General features: G+C 40.4%; 1 long non-coding RNA gene across 1 annotated transcript in view; it reads left to right on the top strand.

Annotated features, from left to right (window-relative positions):
• Positions 1–897: 897 nt before the first annotated feature.
• LOC116270263 overlaps positions 898–18678 on the top strand; it is a 49814-nt gene continuing 32033 nt past the window's right edge. Inside the window, exon 1 of the long non-coding RNA XR_004178221.1 lies at positions 898–2322. This is a non-coding gene — a long non-coding RNA (uncharacterized LOC116270263). The remainder of the gene's footprint in view (positions 2323–18678) is intronic.

Here is an 18678-nt window from a genome sequence, read left to right as displayed (position 1 = left end):
TCTGGCCTCAAACAAGTAGTGGGTTGATAACAACCACTGCCACAACAGTCACCACACTTATCCTCACCTCTGTTAATCAAATATTTACTGTATGCCAGTAATGCCACTAAAGCTAGTCCATGTATCATCTTGTGTCATCCTTCCAATGACCTCAAAAAGCCAATATAATTGCCTGCCATTTAAATGCAGAGATGTGAAAAATAACTTTTTACTAAAACTGGCTCCAGAATCATGTTGAGAGATGCCATTGTATTTGTTCAAAAAAATACTTTGAAAGATATTTGGGGTTAGTTGAGATTTTGTGATGTCAAAAGAGATGGGGGCAGGAGAAAAGAGAGAAAAGTTGTTGTTTTGTTATTGGAAGGAAAAGGTGAGAGAAATAAAAGAAGAGGAGAGGGAGCCAGAAAGTTAGAGGCTAGCCCTGAGAAAGAGCCAGAGAATTCCTAGCACTGCTGTATGGGAGCCGTCAGCCCTATAGCTCCTATGCAGGTTGGCTGTTTTCCCCTCAGGTCTCTCTTCAGCCCCAAATCCACTATGCACACAATTCCTAGGAGGGGGTTTCTGTGGTTCTTATGAGAGGGTCTGGGTTTCCCATTGCAGTCAAAGCCTCAAGAGACAAAACTATATATATGGGATCGGGAACTGGGAAATCTTTGAGAGGCAGGGGCTTTGGAGTTTTTTTATTTTTTATTTTTTTTATTTTTATTTTTTATTTTTCTTGAGACTGAGTCTCACCCTGTCGTCCAGGCTAGAGGGCAGTGGTGCGATCTCAGCTCACTGCAACCTCCACCTGCCTCCCGGGTTCAAAAAATTATCCTGCCTCAGCCACCCAAGCAGCTGGGATTACAGATACGCACCACTATGCCCAGCTAATTTTTGTATTTTTAGTAGAGACAGGGCTTCACCGCGTTGGCCAGACTGGTCTCGAACTCCTGACCTCAAGTGATCCGCCCGCTTGGGCCTCTCAAAGTGCTGGGATTACAGGCATGAGTCACCTCGCCCAACCAAACTTTTATTGGCTACAGGATTGTAGTGAGGGTGATGGTTGGGGAGATGCATTAGTGCGATATTTCCTCTAATTTGAGAGCGAAAGAGGCCACAGTTGACATCTGAGTTTTATGTAGGTAAGGAAAACGAGAGTCAGAGAAATTACACTACTTTCTTAAGGACACTTAACATATAGAATGACTTCTTGCTATTTAACGAACATGCCCAGTTCCTTTCTGCTCAGGAGATTTTCTCTTTCTATGTCTGCAATCCAGAATATTTTCCCCCCAGATCTCTTCATTGTCAGCTCCTTCTTACCTTTAAAATCATCTCCCCAGAGATACTTCCATTTCCTATCAAAAACAGTCACCATGAAACATACTCCTGACACACACTCAATCTCTATCTCCTTACCACATTTTATTTTTCTGGAGAATAGTATTTACTACTACCAAATGTAATATTATGCATTTATTTTTAGTCTAGCTCTTCCAGCAGGACGTAGCTTCACAAGGACAGGGATTTTGTCCGTCTTATTCACTACTGTATCCATGGTGCCCAGTGCAGAGTTTATAACATTTAGATGGTACTCAATAAAGATTTGATAACTACTCTCAATAAAAATTTATCGCCCTTCTATGATACAGGGTACAGTCTCTTGACTTTGTAATTTCAACATTCAAATACAACCCAGTCCACTCGTTTCTAAGCTAGTCATGCAAACCACCTGTTTTCTTCAGAACTGAGACAATTATGCATTACACCTGTTCTCACCAATAGCTGTGTCTGCTTACTGACTTGCTTTGAAGACAACTTCAGGGAGCTCTTGTTAAGAACCACTGCTACTTCAGTCAGATACTTATTATCTCAGAAATGGTCTTTTTTCCTGTAGAGACCTCAGAGCCACTGAACAGGCCTTCTAAAGGTTCTTTCATCAGGGCGAAGGAGGCAGTGATTCTGAGCACACAACAGTGTAAGGAAGTGCTTGGAGGGTCTCTGCATCCAGCTGTGTCAAATGTGATGTGACCTAGGCAGTCACAGGATCTTCCTCGAAGGTCAGTTGTGAAGAAAAACTTGTCAAGACCATGTGCAAAGCAGCACAGCAAGGGCAGAGGATCCAAATAGAACACCTGGTGAGCTGACCAGCTGAGAAGGGAGTCCTGACCGGAGTTTCAATGAAAAACCGAAGCTTGCATTGAGGGAACAGATGGCAGTCTTGATGGACAAGGAAAGAAATTCAGATTGGGCACTGAAAGCCATGGTGGACTACAGAAAGCATTCATTCCACAGGCGGAGTAACCTAGGCTGAGCCAGGTCCCTGTCCACACTTGTTAGGTGAGTAAACTCAAGCCAGCTTCATCCTATCTGAACCCATGTTCTCATTTGTTCATTGTGATGCCGTAATCAAAACCTGTAGATGCACGGAAAGGCTAAACAATGACAAGTAATGTTTGTGAAATGATTCTAAATCATAAAGAACTTTCCTAATGTATATTGCTGATGTCTGGGCCAGTAACCTGGTGGTGCAATAAAGAGCTCCAGGCAGGATTAGAAAGACCCAAGCTTGAATGCCTGCCCCGCCACCTATGAACTTTATGGCCTTGGGCTGATTATTTATTCTCTCTGAGACTTGCTCTTTCATTTGTAAAAGGCAAATGGATACTTGTGAGGATTCGCTTATATCTAAAGAGACTAGTCAAGCACCTAGCACATCATCTCCACCACCACCACCATTGTCATCATGACCAAGGTTAGTTTAAGCACTCACTGTCTGCTGAGCATTGTTCTAAGAGATTCAGGTGCATGTAGGTAGCTACTGTTATTCTGAGGCCTATGGAGGTTAAGTGGTAGAGCTTGGATTAGGAACCGAGCAGTTAAGCACAGCACATGGGGGTAGTTTTTGACAATAGTACAAATCTACTACCAATGTAGGCCAATTTTTAGAAAGTCCCTTTGTGAAATAATAGACTGCCAGAAGAATTCATGGTTTCTAAAGAATTTGATCATGGAAAAAGAGAAATCCCTTAGAATGGTCCCTAAATCCTTATCACCTGCTATTTAAAAACAAGAGTTGATTCTGCTAGAGAATATGTCATTGATTCCACTTCCAGGAAGAAAGGATGTTGAATTGACAATGGAAACTGAAATCCCTACCTCTGAGCTCTTCTCCCCTATTTGTAAAATCCCTGAAAACAATCCTGGTCAGCTTTGGGGTTGTCTGTATCAGTGAAGGAATTCCTCTAAGCCCACGAAGGAGGCAATGGGATGGAGTGAAAACATGATTTCACAAGGGAGTAACCTGATTTGCTTCCTTGAGAGGGTAAGAAGTTGCAGCCCACAGCAGAGGTTGCTGGTTCACCCCGTGGTGATCTGCTGTTGCATTTCTCCCATCCACATATGAGGCCATAAATCCACAGGGCAGGAAAAAGTTTAGCCCCATGACTTAAGCTTTAAGCAATATTCTCTGAGAAATCATATGCCTATGTATACATTTTTTTATCCTTGCTCTCTGGGTCACAGGTCAGTGCCATCAGTGGGTAGAAGCTACCAGTCTGCCCTTACAAAAGACTTCTCCATTCTTTGGCCAAAGTAGAAAGGCATCTAAAGGGAAAGAGGCACTCCACTTCATGCCAGGATTTTCCCCTTAGATATTTCTCACTGTGTAAAATACCAGCAGTAACGTTAGATACACAGATCTAGCTACAGACCCTTTATCTATGAGCTCCAGCCACATCACCTCTGAGGAGCTGCAATAGCAATGCTTGAGTCTTTGCCAACTTTGAGACCATGAGGTATTACTTAAACTTTCCTTTTATTATCTTATCAAGATCATCTCTCAGTCTGTGAAATGGGTCTTTAAATTAGCAAGATTTTGAAACACCATGTGCCCAGAGAATTCCTAGGAAGAATATAAAAATAAAATCATATAAAAATAAAGTCATAAAAATGAAATCACACTATTTACCAAAAAAAGGCAACAACAACAGACACAAAATCATAAATTAAGGCAATAAACTACATCTATTGGGAATGACTGGGGCAAGACAGAGGGTCCTTTCTACATGCCTAACTGAAATGTTCTATTAAGTTTTAAGCAATCCTGTTTACAGCAGATATAAATTAAAGTAACAGTGAGGCCATAAAACAGAGCAGCTGTTCTCTATCTTCACTGATGACAGAACAAGAGAAAAAGGCTAGTCAGAGGTAAGGAAGACTTCTTGGCAGAGAGACCTGTAATGCTAATGGGGACAGTGAGAAAAGATGGAAGTGTTGAGAAGTCATCTCCTTTGATACACATTTAAAGGGCACAGATTAAGTGAATTTTACATGCACCTTGAAGTCCTTCACACTTGACCAAGGTTCTATAACAACCCTCCATTTCTCTGTACATTTAGCTATTCTACTCTAAATAAATGGAACTCCTTACCAAAAATGCCACAAGAATACAATTGCACATATAAGACAATTGTGGAAACTAATAAGCAACTGGTAATCCAAAGTGAAAATGAGCAATGGTTTCTGTGCTGAAGTAGCTGGGTTTAAGGCCAAAAATTGAGTGATTTAAGGGATTTCTGACCCCACAGCCTACAAGCCTGCGTGATTAACAGCTGAGTTAACAAGACATACATAATGCCTGGCTCACGCTTGCCTCTACTTGCTGGACTTGCCTTCCCTAAAATGCTGCATTTTTAGGGTAATCCAGAGTATATGCCATGCCTACCAACTCTGCACTATCCCTAATAGCCCCTACCCCCCAGGGATTTGGAGGCAGCAAATGGAAGTGCAGGTAATGGGGAAAAGAATGTAATATTTGAAATTATGGCAGAAATTCAAAGATGTTCTATAAGCCATGTTGAATCCTGCTTGTCTAATAAAGTTTGATTCATCAGAATGACCTAGTCATTTTTGGTCAATTCAGATGTACTGTATCTGACAACATTCCAAACATAATAATTTCTTAAAATTACAAAAACATCTTCAATTTACAAAGTTATCTCAGGGACTTTATTTTTGTTTCTTTTTTATTTGGTTGGTTGTTTTATTGCTAAATGCTTTTAATACAGTGGTTTTTAGGGGGTATGTGTGTGTGTTTCTAGCAAATATAAAAAGACTTATATACCATGACCAAGTGGAATTTATCCCAGGAACTCAAGAGTGGCTCAACATATAAAAATCAACCTCTCTTATACACTAAGTCAGTAAAATGAGGACAAAAACCACATGACTATTTCAATAGATGTGGAAAGGGCATTTGACAAAATCCAACACCCTTTCATTATAAAAACACTAAAAACATTAGGAATAGGATGGACATTCCTCAAACTGATGAAGAGAATCTACAAAAAGAAACACAACTAAATTATATGTAATGGAAAAAGATTAAAAGCTTTTTCTCTAAGATCAGGAACAAGACAGGGATGTCTACTCTTGCCACTTGTATTTGACATTGTATGGGAAGTTCTGGTCAGGGCAATTAGGCAAGAAAAGAAAGAAAAGCCAAGCAAAGCAGGCAAAAGTTGATATTGCAGTTTTGAGTATAAAAATTGTAGGGTAGGCCAGCAGGCAAAATACAGACAGAATTTCTGCGTAACTGTCTTGAGGCAAAATTCCTTCTTCTCAGGGAGACCTCCATTTTTGCTCTGAAGGCCTTCACTGATTGGATGAGGATGACTCACATTATGCAGGGTAATCTCTTTTTCTTAAAGTCAATCAACTGTAGATGTTAATCACATCTACAAAATACCTTCACAAATGACTGGGTACCATAGCCTAGCCAAGTGACACAAACAATTTAACCATCATAATAAGGGTACCAAGACAAGTCAATGTAGAAACAATAGTCTTCTCAACAAATGGGCTGGGACAACTGGTAATCCATGTGCAAAAATTTAAAGTTGGGCTCCTATCTCACCACATATACAAAACTTAACTCAAAGTTTTTTCCACTTAAAAGTGGGAGCTAAAACTATAAAATTCTTAGAAGAAAATATAGGAGTAAGTTGTGACCTTGGATTACGGAATAGTTGGTCAGAAATACCTGTAGTTTTTAAAAATAAAAACAGGCATGAGCCACCGTGCCCAGCCTCTTTTGTTTTTATGAATTTGCCTATTGTTGTTGATATTTCATATAGATGGAATCATACAATATGTGGCCTATTGTATCTGGCTTCTTTCACATGGCGTAATGTTTTCAATGCTCATGTATGTTGTAGCATGTATCAGTACTTCATTCTCTCTTATGGTTAAATAATTTTCCATTGTAGGGATATGTCAATTTTGTTTATTTATCAATTGATGGATATTTGAGTTGTTTCCATCTTTTGGCAATTGCAATATAGATATTAGGAATATTCATGTACAAGGTTTTGTGTGAACATGTTTTCAATTCTCTTGAGTGTATATCTACAAGTGGAATTGCCGGATCATATGGCAATTCTGTGTTTAACTTACTAAGGAATGTCCAATCTGTTTTCCACAGTGGCTACACCATTTTATATCTTCCCAGCGATGTATGAGAGTTCCAGTTTCTCCACATCCTCACCAACACTTGTTTTATTTTCTTTTACTATAGCCATCCTAATGGGTATGAAGTAGTATCTCACTGTGGCTTTGATTTGCATTTCCCTGATGGCTAGTGATGTTGAGCATATTTTCATGTGCTGAAATACTCAATGTTAGATTGTTTAAATACATACATACAAATATCCCTCCCATACACACACACATCACTAATAAGCATGTTACTGACAGTCATTTAACACAGAACCAGCAAATTTAGAATACTTGCTTTTTGTGTGTGCGAAAGAAAAATGCATACAACTCATCTTTAAATCTGACAACTTGAGAACATGTTAGAAATGTAAGATCTCTAGCCCCTCCCCAGATCTACTAAATAAGACTTTGCATTTTTCAACAAGATCCCCAGGGGACTCATATGTACAATGAAATGTGAGAAGCCCAAGTGTATAGGAATTTAAAAGCCAACTTAAAATTTGTGTATCTAATTCAACAGCCATATGAGGGCTAATGACAGTACCTACTTCATAGAGTTGTTTTGAAGATCAAATGAACCCATGCATATGAAATTCTTAGAATGGCACCTAGCAGAGTAAGGACCATCTAAGTGTTCACTATCAGTATTGATTTGTATTGACTGTTGCATTGATTTTGGTTGATTATGGTTTTCTAAGTGCTTTATTATATCTCTTCCACCTCATAAGAGTTCAGGGAGATAGGAGAGAAATATATATTGTTTTCCCAATTTTATGGTATAGGAAACTGAGACTCAGAGAAGGTAAATGACATGCTTACCATCACATATTACTTTTAATTACCTGCTTTTGCCCCAATTTCCATTACTTTTAATGCCAAAAACCACAATTACTTTTGCACCAACCAAATAGCTAATAAATGGCAAGATTCAAGCCCAGGAATTTCAATACACTATCTATGCTTAACTTTCAAGTATATATTACAAAGAGTTATTCTGTTGCTGGAGAGAAGTTTTAGCTTAGATTAGCATCTCTTAATGGTGGAGAGTAAAACCTCAGAGTTTGGTGTTGGTGTTTCAGTGTGCCTATACCATTAAAGGTAGGTCTGAAGATCTATTTCCACTTTTACTTTTTAAAAATCGGCAATATAACTTTTAAAGTACTTTCTCTCTTATTGGAATGGGTCAGGGTGTCTACACAGAGGTTGAGAAGCCCTGGAGGGTGCAGGTTGGTGAGCACTGGGGAAGGACGGCTACGGCTTCACCTTCACCCACACTCAGCTCAGCTCACCGTCCACTTCCCGGGTGGTTCTGACCATCACACCCAGTTTACAGTTGTGTTTATTCTTAGTCTCACACAACTTAAGTAGACCTTAGTAAATTATTTGCTAAAACCAGGAAGTATAAGGAACACTCACTTTAAAAACAAGCCAATAACAAGCATAAAAGAGACAAGCACCCTGCAAGTTTCCCTCGCAATGCTAGTTACCAGATGTGATGATGTTCATCTCTTCAAATTCTCATTAAAAAGTCTGCAGGATTTCAAAAACCAGTGTTGAAGAAAGAAACTCTACACATGATCTTGGGGAATGATATTAACAATGTTAAGGGCTGAATTGTGTCCCCTAAAAGTAATATGCTGAAGTCCTAACCCCTAGTACCTCAAGACGTGATTGTATTTGAAGATAGGGTTTTTAAAGAGGTAATTAAATTGAAATGAAGTTATTAGGTGGGTCCTGATCCAATAGGACTGGTGTCCTTATAAGAAGAAATGCAAGCTGGGCACAGTGACTCACACCGATAGTCCCAGCACTTTGGGAGGCCGAGGCAGGAGGATCACTTAAGCCCAGGAGTTCAAGACCAGCCAGGGCAACATAACAAAACTTGTCTCTAAAAAACAAAACAAAACAAACAAACAAAAACAAAAACATAAACATAAACAAAATTACCCAGGCATGGGGGTGGATGCCCACAGTCGCAACTGCTTGAGAGGCTGAGGTGGGAGGATCACTTGAGCCTGGGAGGTAGAGGCTGCAGTGAGCCATGATTGCGTCACTACACTCCAGCCTGGGCAACAAAGTGAGACAGTATCTCAAAAAGAAAAAAAAAAAAAAAGGAAATTTAGGCACAACAAGTACAGAGGGAAGGAAGGGAGAACCATGTGAAGACACAGGGAGCAGGCAGCCCTCTACAAGCCAAGGAGAGAGGCCTCAGGAGAAACCAAGCCCGTCGGCACCTTGATCGAGTCCTCTGGTCTCCAAACTGTGAGAAAATTAAATTCTGTTGTTCGAGCCTCCAATCTGTGGTACTTTATTAAGGTAGCTCTAGAAACTCATACAATATCTAAAATTAGGCGGTGTTCGCTATATTCTAGGTACTTTGACACATGTTTACAAGGCATTTTCTCATTGAAACATTACAGCAACGCTGTGATGGATGTTTCTGCTATCCCCTGATAGTACTGTTGAGAAAATTAAGGCACAAATAAGGCGCAGAGTTTGCTCTACGTAAAACAGATAGTAAATGACTGTCAAAAACTGGATATGAATCCAGGTTTGTTTGTTTTTTTTTGAGATGGAGTCTCCCTCTGGAGTGCAGTGGCGCGATCTCGGCTTACTGCAAGCTCCGCCTCCCGGGTTCATGCCATTCTCCTGCCTCAGTCTCCTGAGTAGCTGGGACCACAGGCGCCCACCACCACGCCTGGCTAATTTTTTAAAAAAATTTTTAGTAGAGATGGGGTTTCACCGTGTTAGCCAGGATGGTCTCCATCTCCTGACCTCGTGATCCGCCAGCCTCAGCCTCCCGAAGTGCTGGGATTACAGGCATGAGCCACCGCGCCCGGCCTGAATCCAGGTTTTCTAATTTCACAGACCATACTGTTACCCAGGAATAAGTTTATTCACAACACCCATGTGTCATTTCCAAAGAAGAAGTTTCTTTGGAATTTGCATTCCAATCTGAAAAAGTCTTTCTGATCTTTCCATTTAGAAACAGAAATATTAAGGGAATCTGGTTTTCGTAAGAATTATATGAAAAATAATATTTCACGGTCAGAAAGTATTTTATAAGAATATTATGAAAAAAAGAATATTTCAGGGTCAGGAAAGTATTTTGATGCCATAAAATAAAGTTAAAGTTCAATCTATGTTTTAATATGCATTCATGACTCAAATTATGTTTTCTGACATAAGCATCAATTGAAAAGTGAGAAAGTAAAAATAAATGAGCTTGAAACTATATGTTATATATGATTTCTAAACAGTAGCTTAAAATAAACATTGTAATAGAAATTGCCATATACTTCTATCAAGTGAAAAATTGCATACACTGAATCATATCATATCCAAATAAAATTAATCCACCATTCATTTCACAAATATTTGCTGAGCTCTAACTATGTCCCAGGCAGTAGACTAGGCACTAGGAATAAAAAATCACAAAAAAGATATGGGTCCTGTCTTAGTGGAGTCTGTTGTCCGAAACCAAATAACTACAGGTAAGCAAGCCAATTTAATCATTGCAAATTGTAAAAGTGTTAAGAAGGGAGTGGGTCAGGATTAAGAGCAACAGCAGGGTAATTTCCTCTAGACATGGTGGTCAGGAAGATTTTCATGACACTTAAGCTAAGACCTGAAGGAAGAAATAGAGCTGAACTGAAAGCAAGAACATTTTGGGTGAGAATGAGTGGTTTTGAGCCACTGGAAGAGAGGCAAGAGTGGTGAGAGAAGTTGGAGAGGTGTCCAGGAGCCAGGTCACGCAGGGCCTCAGGGCTATCATGAGGAACTCAATGCAGTGGAAAGCCAGAAGGGTGTTGTTAAGTGGGGAGTGAGGAGTGACGCCATCAGGCCTGTTTTGGGAAAGCACTCCTGTTGCTATGTAGAGGTGAATTGCAGGAAGCCGAGCCCTTGTGGAGAGACTCAGTAAAAGACTCTTGCAACATTCCAGGTGTCAGAGTTCACTACAAAAGCAGCAGCAGAGATGAAAAAGAGATGAATTTCAGATCTATTTTGCTGGTAGAATTGATAGAATTTGGTAATAGATGGAATATATAAGAGTAGAGGGGATGGTAAGAGAAAGGGGAAAATCAAGGATGACTCCTAAAGCTTTGGGGAAGATGGCAGTTACGTTTCCTGAGGTGGAAAAGTATGTGTATATGTGTGGGGTGGGTGGCTGAGGGGACCGGTGGATGCAGAAGGAGGTAGTCTAGGTCTGCTGCTGGAGACACATCAAGTCTCAGGCTCCTATCATTTTTCTGTTTCCTCATCTCAGTGCATGACTGTCAATCCTCGTTGTCACAAAATGGCTGCTGAATTCTAGTCTCACACTCATGTTTAAAACAGGAAGATAAAAAAGGGAGCAAGATGGTTTCAACTCTCACCTGAAAAAAGAAAACTTTACTGGAAATCCCCACAGACTTCTGTTTATACCTCCTTAGCTAAAACTGTACTCCAAAGCTAGTCCTTGTTGCATGGAATGCTGAAAAGTATAGCATGGAAACTGATACAATTAAGTCAATTACACCCACCCCAACAAAATCAGGGTTATCTTATCAGTATGATACAAGAAGGGATATTGGGTAGACAGCCCGCAGTGTCTGATAGACCGCCCTGTGATTGAGTTAGCCTGTGAATATGATTAGGCTGAAGGACAAGATGGTTTTAAGTTTCTTCATGAGCGAGCAATAAGCATAATGAGCTCTGGCAAATCTGGAGCTGTCCTCTTTCTGCTTAAAAACAACCTTTAATTTGTCAAAAGAAAAGACCAGTCTTCCACCATTGACCTCCCCACTGTCTCCCAACTGTATCCCTAGAACTTTTCTCTTCTCCTAGGGATTGTGTCATGTGGAAGCATTGCCACTGGGCTTGGTGTTCTGCCACTAGTATGTTCACACCAAATGTCCTGAGAGTATGGCGTGGCCAAACTGAATGTCCGCTCTTTTTTCCTGCATATTGCCTTTTGATCCTGGGAAGGTGAGTGCTACTTCAGCTCAGGGCAGCCTCCTCACCTTAGTCTTCAGGTCATTCTGGATGACTCTGGTATATCAGTCAGTTCTCAGCACTTCTCTTTGGAATGCTGCAGCCTTTAGTCTCTGTGCATTATAACTGAACCTTCTCTTCCGTAGCAGAAAGTAGGGGTCTGTCTAAACACTATAGTCCATTATCCCCGTATAAAGATAGACTGTACTCTGCTGGAATTTAATCTGGAAACGTTTAATACATTTGCAGCACAAGTGCCAGCTACTTTAAGAGGAGAGATGATCACTTTTCTTCTCTTAAAGAGAAACTTCAAAATGAATATAAATCAACTTCCTCAATATGCTCATCATACGTGATAATGAAAACAGTCCTCATTGAGAGAAATCTGTGGTCTCCTGGGAAGAACTTTGGCCAACAACAAAGAAAAGGGGAAAGAAAGAGGGGGAAAAAAAAAAAGAGGGAGGGAGAGGCTCTAACTGTGTTGAATCAGAAACCAGTCTTTATCTGGAAGAAATTCAGCAAATGAGTGCCTTGACAAGCTACTCTAGTGGAAACAAGGACAATTAAGACAGCACAAACCATCCCCAAATGCTTGCATTTGGGACTTGCTGAACATCTCAAGCTATTTTCCAAATGCTTGGGGTTTGGCACAGTCCAGGCTCATGGTGGGAAACTTTCCTGAAGGTCTGTCTAAATGCTCCTATTTTTATTCCATCTCCTTGCAGTTAATATCCGGTTAATTTGCTCCAAATTCTGCATTTGATATATGTTAGATATCTTCAGACCCTGGCTGTGCCCATTCTCCTTCATGTGGTTGCCAGAAATTTCAGAGTATTATCTTCATGCCTGGTTTCCAGAGCAGACAGTCATTCCTTCCTCTTTGTCCACCATTCTTGGGGATTAGAAGGACTGTGATGAGAATGCAGAAGGGACCATGATGTGTGTGGTACTGCAGAAAGATTTGGGAATGTTGGCTTTGAGAAACAAAGCCTTAGGGAGAAGCGATAGCTGTCTTCACAGTTTTGAAAGAATAGCAGATGGAGAGGGATTAAACCCATTCTGTATGGCTCCAGAGGGGTGGAGCTGGGACCAGAGGCCTACATGGGCTCTATACAAGAAAGACTTTCTCATTTCAGAGCAACCAGAAAGAGAGCTCTGCCTCTTCTTCACCAAAGTGAAGTTGTTGGAGGTTTTTAATGATGCACCATTAATTTTTGGAGACTGAAAAATGATTTAATAAAGCTATTCAAGTACAGACTGAATAGTTGAATATAAAGACTTTGAAGTGCCTTTCTTTAAGTGCTGGGCACTGCATACCAACACAGCACAGTTGCCTGGCATATAAGAGGTGCTGAATAGTTATTTGTTGAATGTGCAAGTAGCTGATGGGATGAAAAGCTGACAGTGTTACTGGGAGTATCAAGCATTGATACACCCTTGAAAAATTGGGTCAGTAGGAAGGAAGCCCTGGATGTATTAAATGTAGCCATCTTTTCTCTGAGCAGGGCCATTGTTTCCTGCCTCTTTAAAGCTTAAAGAAGACAACCTTCCTGACTCTAATTCCTTCTTCAGTGTTTCACCAAGGCCCAGGTTGAAACTGCTCTTCTGCTGCCATCCAATATGGTCTCTAAACTTGCAGCTGAGGATGAGTAGGAAATAGTGACCTCCAAGTTGGATTAGGCTTAAATGACACTCATATTCTTTGTTAGCCTTCAACGAAATATAAATAAAATCATCATGTTACAGAGCCCACTTGAGGGGGTCCTGGGTTATGAATTAACACTCAGGCCAACTCTGTTCTTTTATTCAATAACTATTTTTGAAGGTTGGCTAATCTCCAGCTGTGTGCACCCTGGGAAAAGGTGCCCCTGCACTGATAGGCTGGTGAGGCCGCCTATCAGGGGAAGGAAAAACTGCACATGTCCTCAGACAAGGTGGGCAGAACATAGGAAGCTCATCGTTTCAGCAGTGAGCAACTGTGTATTTGGCTTTTGAAGGCAAGGAGAGATATTCAAGAGCCAAGTCTATGAAGTACAGGGAGGAGAAACTGCATCAATTAAGCAACTCTGCTTATCAGTATTATTTCCCATGAAATCTCATTTAATAGTCATAAGAATACAATAGATTAGGAAGGTACAGCCCTGTTTTACAGGTGAGGAAACAGGATTGGCACAGCAAAGTGAGTTGCCTGAGTTTGTTCTGCAAATACCAGCAGAGCCGGGGGCAAGCCAGGGTGTTGGCCCCTAAGGCTTGTGTTCTTGCCCTGACATCATGAACAAAAGATATCAACATACTTGTCTTTTTTCAGGTTATTTGTCATTATTGTTTGTCTGGCAAACAACCTATCCCAGCCTTTAACCTGAAGCTGCCTTTTTTTTTTTTTTTTTTTTTGAGATGGAGTCTCTGTCATCCAGGCTGGAGTGCAGTGGTATGATCACTGCAACCTCTGCCTCCCAAGTTCAAGCGATTCTCCTGCCTCAACCTCCTAAGTAGCTGGGATTACAGGTATGTGCCACCACACCTGGCTCATTTTTGTATTTTTAGTAGAGATAGGGTTTCACCATGTTGGCCAGGCTGGTCTTGAACTCCTGACCTCAAGTGATCTGCGCACCTGGGCCCCCCAAAGTGCTGGGATTACAGGAATGAGCCACCACATCACCTGAAATATTTTTTGCTCCCTAAGATTGTCATATACAGATTTTAAAAACTAAAGGAGGAAGGCTGAGCCAGTCATTTCCCAGTATATCCCAGTAGGAGCAGGAAAGGAAACCTCTTCAGGGGAGGAAGCATTATGGGTCTGAGTTTGTAAACAGCCACCTATTCATGGAGGTCTGAGCCCATTTCCACCCCCTTCCAAAGGTGAGTTCCCACTGCATCCTCAAATTTCTGAGACTTTATTAACTTTGTGTGTCCATAAAGTACCAGATCACTGCAAATTCTACTCCATTAAGAGTAATTCTTCTTGGTTGAAAGATGAGCTCTATCCCAGACCCACCACTTAACAGCCACATGATCTCGGGCAGCATACTTTGCTTTGGATGGTCAGTTTCCTCAGGCGTCAAATAGAAATGGGAGTCTAGGTCCCAGTGACCTTAAAGAACTGTCATGGGACCAAGTAAAAAAAAAAAGCATATGAAGACATTTTGCAACTACAAAAGGCTAATTATAAGAATAAAGTTAGTCATCATTGTTTGTTAATCCTTTTCTATGGGAATTAAAACACCTTCGTTTTGAAGTTAGAAAAAAAGAAAGCCATAAGCTGAACAGATTGACTATCCTTACATAAGTTCATTTTTTAAAACAGACAATTTTTTATAGTATGCTATGTGAAAATGGAAATTTCATACTAGGTCTCAAGATTTCTAATTGAGCTTGAAGGCAGTTTCCTAAAATAAGAACTGACTCCTTCATCAATTGGCTCCAACTAAATTATGCATCTCAGAAGAATCAGTCCCTAGTTCCAGAAACTAGAGAAAGAAAAAAGAAGTCTGTAGCAGCTTCCAGTTTTCCTTGGGTCATTAGTAGGTGCACTACAGAATTTCAATATTTTTTTCTATGAGCATAGCTTCGGAATTACACAAAGCTTAACCCAGTTACGGCTGCCACAACCCAGAAGGTAGGGAGGAGTGGGACGAGGAAAAGGAAAGCCAATGGTGAGGCCAGTCTCCTATTTTCCTTTTGTTCCAATAAATAATAAAGTATATGACTCTTTCAATGAGAACCTGCAGAGCTTGGGGGAAATCTTGAAGGTTGGCAGGGTGGGGTATCTGAAAGGTGGGAGAGGTGGCCTGTGAACGTTATGGGCGGGCCTTAGGGGCGCTCCAAATCACTGATGGGAAGGTGGTTTTCTATCTCATGATCATGCAACAGATGTGAGTTGAGAAGTTAATTTCATAGTCTCTATTCTCTCTTTTTTAAAAAATTTAATTTTGTTTTTCTTTCCTCGTCCCTGTGATCACTGGGAGATAAGCCTTTTTTTTCTTTCTCAATTGACACATAATAATTGTACGTATTTATAGGGCATATGTAATATTTCAGTACATGCATACAATGTGTAATGATCAAATCAGGGTAACTGGCTTATCTATCAGCTCAAACACTTATCATTTCTTTGTATTGGGAACATTCCAAATCCTCTCTTCCAGCTATTTTGAAATACACAATAAATTATTAATTATAGTCACCCTGCTATGCTATGGAATACTAGAAGTTAGTCTTCCTGCCTAACTATATTTTTGTATTTGTTAATCAACCTCTCCCTGTCCCTCTTCCCCACTACCCTTCCCAGCCTCCTGTATTTTACTTTCTACTTCTATGAGATCAATTTCTTTAGCTCCCACATATTAATGAAACATATGATATTTGTCTTTCTGTGCCTGGCTTATTTCACTTAGAAAAAATACTCACCATGGCTGGGTGTGGTGGCTCACGCCTGTAATCCCAGCACTTTGGGAGGCTGAGGCAGGTAGATCACGAGGTCCGGAGTTCAAGACCAACCTGACCAACATGGTGAAACCCTGTCTTTACTAAAAATACAAAAACATTAGCCAGGCTTGGTGGTGTGCACCTGTAATCCCAGTTACTCAGGAGGCTGAGGCAAGAGAATCACTTGAACCTGGGAGACAGAGGTTGCAGTGAGCCGAGATTGTGCCACTGCACTCCAGCCTGGGCAACAGAGACAGACTCCATCTCAAAAAAAAAAAAAAGAAAGAAAGAAAAAAAAAAAAAAAAAAAAGAAAAGAGAAGAAAAATGAAAAAAAGAAATAAAAAAAAAAAGAAAAAATACTCACCATTACTAATCAAGAAAATGCAAATAGTCAATTCTTGTTTGACAACAATTACCTGAAATCATTTTGAGAATAACGTAGGCGAACTCAAGACCTTCTACCAGTTGATAAAGCAAACAGTAAATACAGTAAATATAAACTGCCTAATATGTTTATACTAAATAATTTGGTTTAAAAAATATGCAAGCCAGCATGCAAACATTAAATTAATAATAATAATAAATGTTGGTCATTCATTCCTTCTTAAAACACATCTATTTGCTCTACTGTCATAAAACTATCATTTATATTTAATTCATATTTCTTTAACATAAAGAATACATTTCAAGCACTCAGAAATGCTTAGATAGCATCTTTTACTTCAAAACTGCAGAGCATTTTTGGCCACAGTATTTTGTTTTCATAATTATAAATGAATATAGTTACATGCTTTAGGATCACTTAAGTTTGCACTTTTGGGGACTCTCATGATGTTCACCACTTCAAACTTCCTTAATGAAATATCGTTAAATATCGTTGACTGAATGAGTAACCAGGTTAGTGACCCTGTCATGAATATCTTTTTTGTCCACTGAGCTATGACATCACTGGGGACCCAAGGAGAAGTTCTCATTTGGGGATTCCTTTCCTGCTTCTGAGAGCTGACAGCAGAAAAGGTCCCTAGAGGTAAGGTGGGGAGTGGAAGCAGAAGGGACTGAGATCAAGAATGGAAATCTCATCTCCACCTCCCACAGCAGTGTCCAGAGACATGAATAGAAGATTAACAGCTTCCCAGCCCTCTGAAGACGCAGCCAAGACCAGACCCTCAGAGCCTGGACTTCCACCCTATCCCATACAGCCAGGGAGTTTGGGGGGAGCCATAGCAGGAGGATTTATCTTCTGGGAGCTCAGGGAGAAGTTCTCCAGCTGCTCACCTTATGATCTGAAGACCCTTCCCGCTGGCTCCCTCACCTCACAGTCCCTCTCACTTACTGCCCCCTGGAGTCTCCCAGCCGGATGGTCCTCCTCAGACTTCTCTTGTACCTTGAGCTTGACACTGCTCTGCCCTGCTAATCTTGCACAAAGAACCACAAAGAACTGTGCTCGCGAGAGTTCCTGATAATGTGACTGTCACCACAGAAGAAAGAAGGGTCCGAAAGACTCAATTGGCTCAACCATAGCCTCGTCTGAGTCCCTCATTGTACTTTAAATGGCATAAGCCACATTGGAGATAAAAGGGCACTGAAGAAGAGTAAGAGACAATGTCCACTTTTCTTGTTCATTACCAATGATGATAATGAGAAGCACAAATTGGAACTCTTCCTGGGATTTTTTTTAACTGCCTTCAGATGCCCAGCCATCATCACCACCATTGCCACCACTACCGTCATCACTGTCTTCATTATTATCATCATTATGATCATTACAGTTCACATGTACTGACTACTTATTATACAGTGGGCAATATTTTAAGCCCTTGTATATTTAAATATTCATAGTAACCCTATGAGGGAGGTACTGTCAACCCCATTTTACAGATGAGGATAGGAAAACACAGTGAGTTCAGGTCATTTGCCCAGCTAGCCAACAGGAGAGCCAGGATCTTAAATTCCAGCTAGTCTGATTCTAGACCTGGAATCAGGGTTCATAGATTCCACTACTATATTTTATTGTCACAAAATACAAATAGATTTTGAACATTTGATATTATTTTTGCATTTAAAAAAACTTTTCCTTATTTACTGTAATTTCCAAAAGAGCAGAGACTTTTTCATTATTATTATTGTTGCCATTGTTTTAGAAATTTTAGATATAATGTAATTCACCTTTAAAGCAGATTCTCTATATTTAGGTGGAAAGGACCAGAAAGGGTACTTTAATTTCACAAAGATAAAACACATGCTTTTATTTTTCTTGGAGAAAATTGAAGCTATTATAAACCCGGATATAGATGCTGCAGACCTTTTAAGTTCTGTTTTGTAATATAAATGGAATGTATTTTTAAGATGACCATATCCTTGCAGAATTAGAGCCATTTTTTTTGCGCCTTAATACGGATGGGAGCCGTGTGTTTGGGATAGCACATGAAGTGCGATTTAAGACTGAATAAGCCAGCATTTGGAGGGCAGAGCTCACCATCTGGGTAGCGGCAGGAGTTTCCCGGGAGGAGATGGACGTTTCTACTGTGGGTCATTCTGTGATAGGAAGAAAGCTGGAGACCAGGCTTGTGAGGTGGGGAGAGGCCTGGAGAGGTTCAGTGGGGGCTGGGCTGGGCTTTTGGGGACAAGACAGAGAGCTGGGGTAGTGGAGTAGGAGTTCAGAGGTCAGGAATTGGTCTACAAGCCCTAAATGAAACCTCTGGTGGTATTAACTATGTTACTGTATTAGTCTGTTCTCACACTGCTGTAAAGACATACCTGAGACTGGGTAATTTAGAAAGAAAAGAGGTTTAATCTAC

The sequence above is a fragment of the Papio anubis genome, chromosome 14 (assembly GCF_008728515.1).
Source record: "Papio anubis isolate 15944 chromosome 14, Panubis1.0, whole genome shotgun sequence".
In the NCBI taxonomy this organism is placed as follows: domain Eukaryota; kingdom Metazoa; phylum Chordata; class Mammalia; order Primates; family Cercopithecidae; genus Papio; species Papio anubis.
Note: the sequence above shows the minus strand (reverse complement) of the source record. Positions and strands in the feature narration are given on the sequence as shown.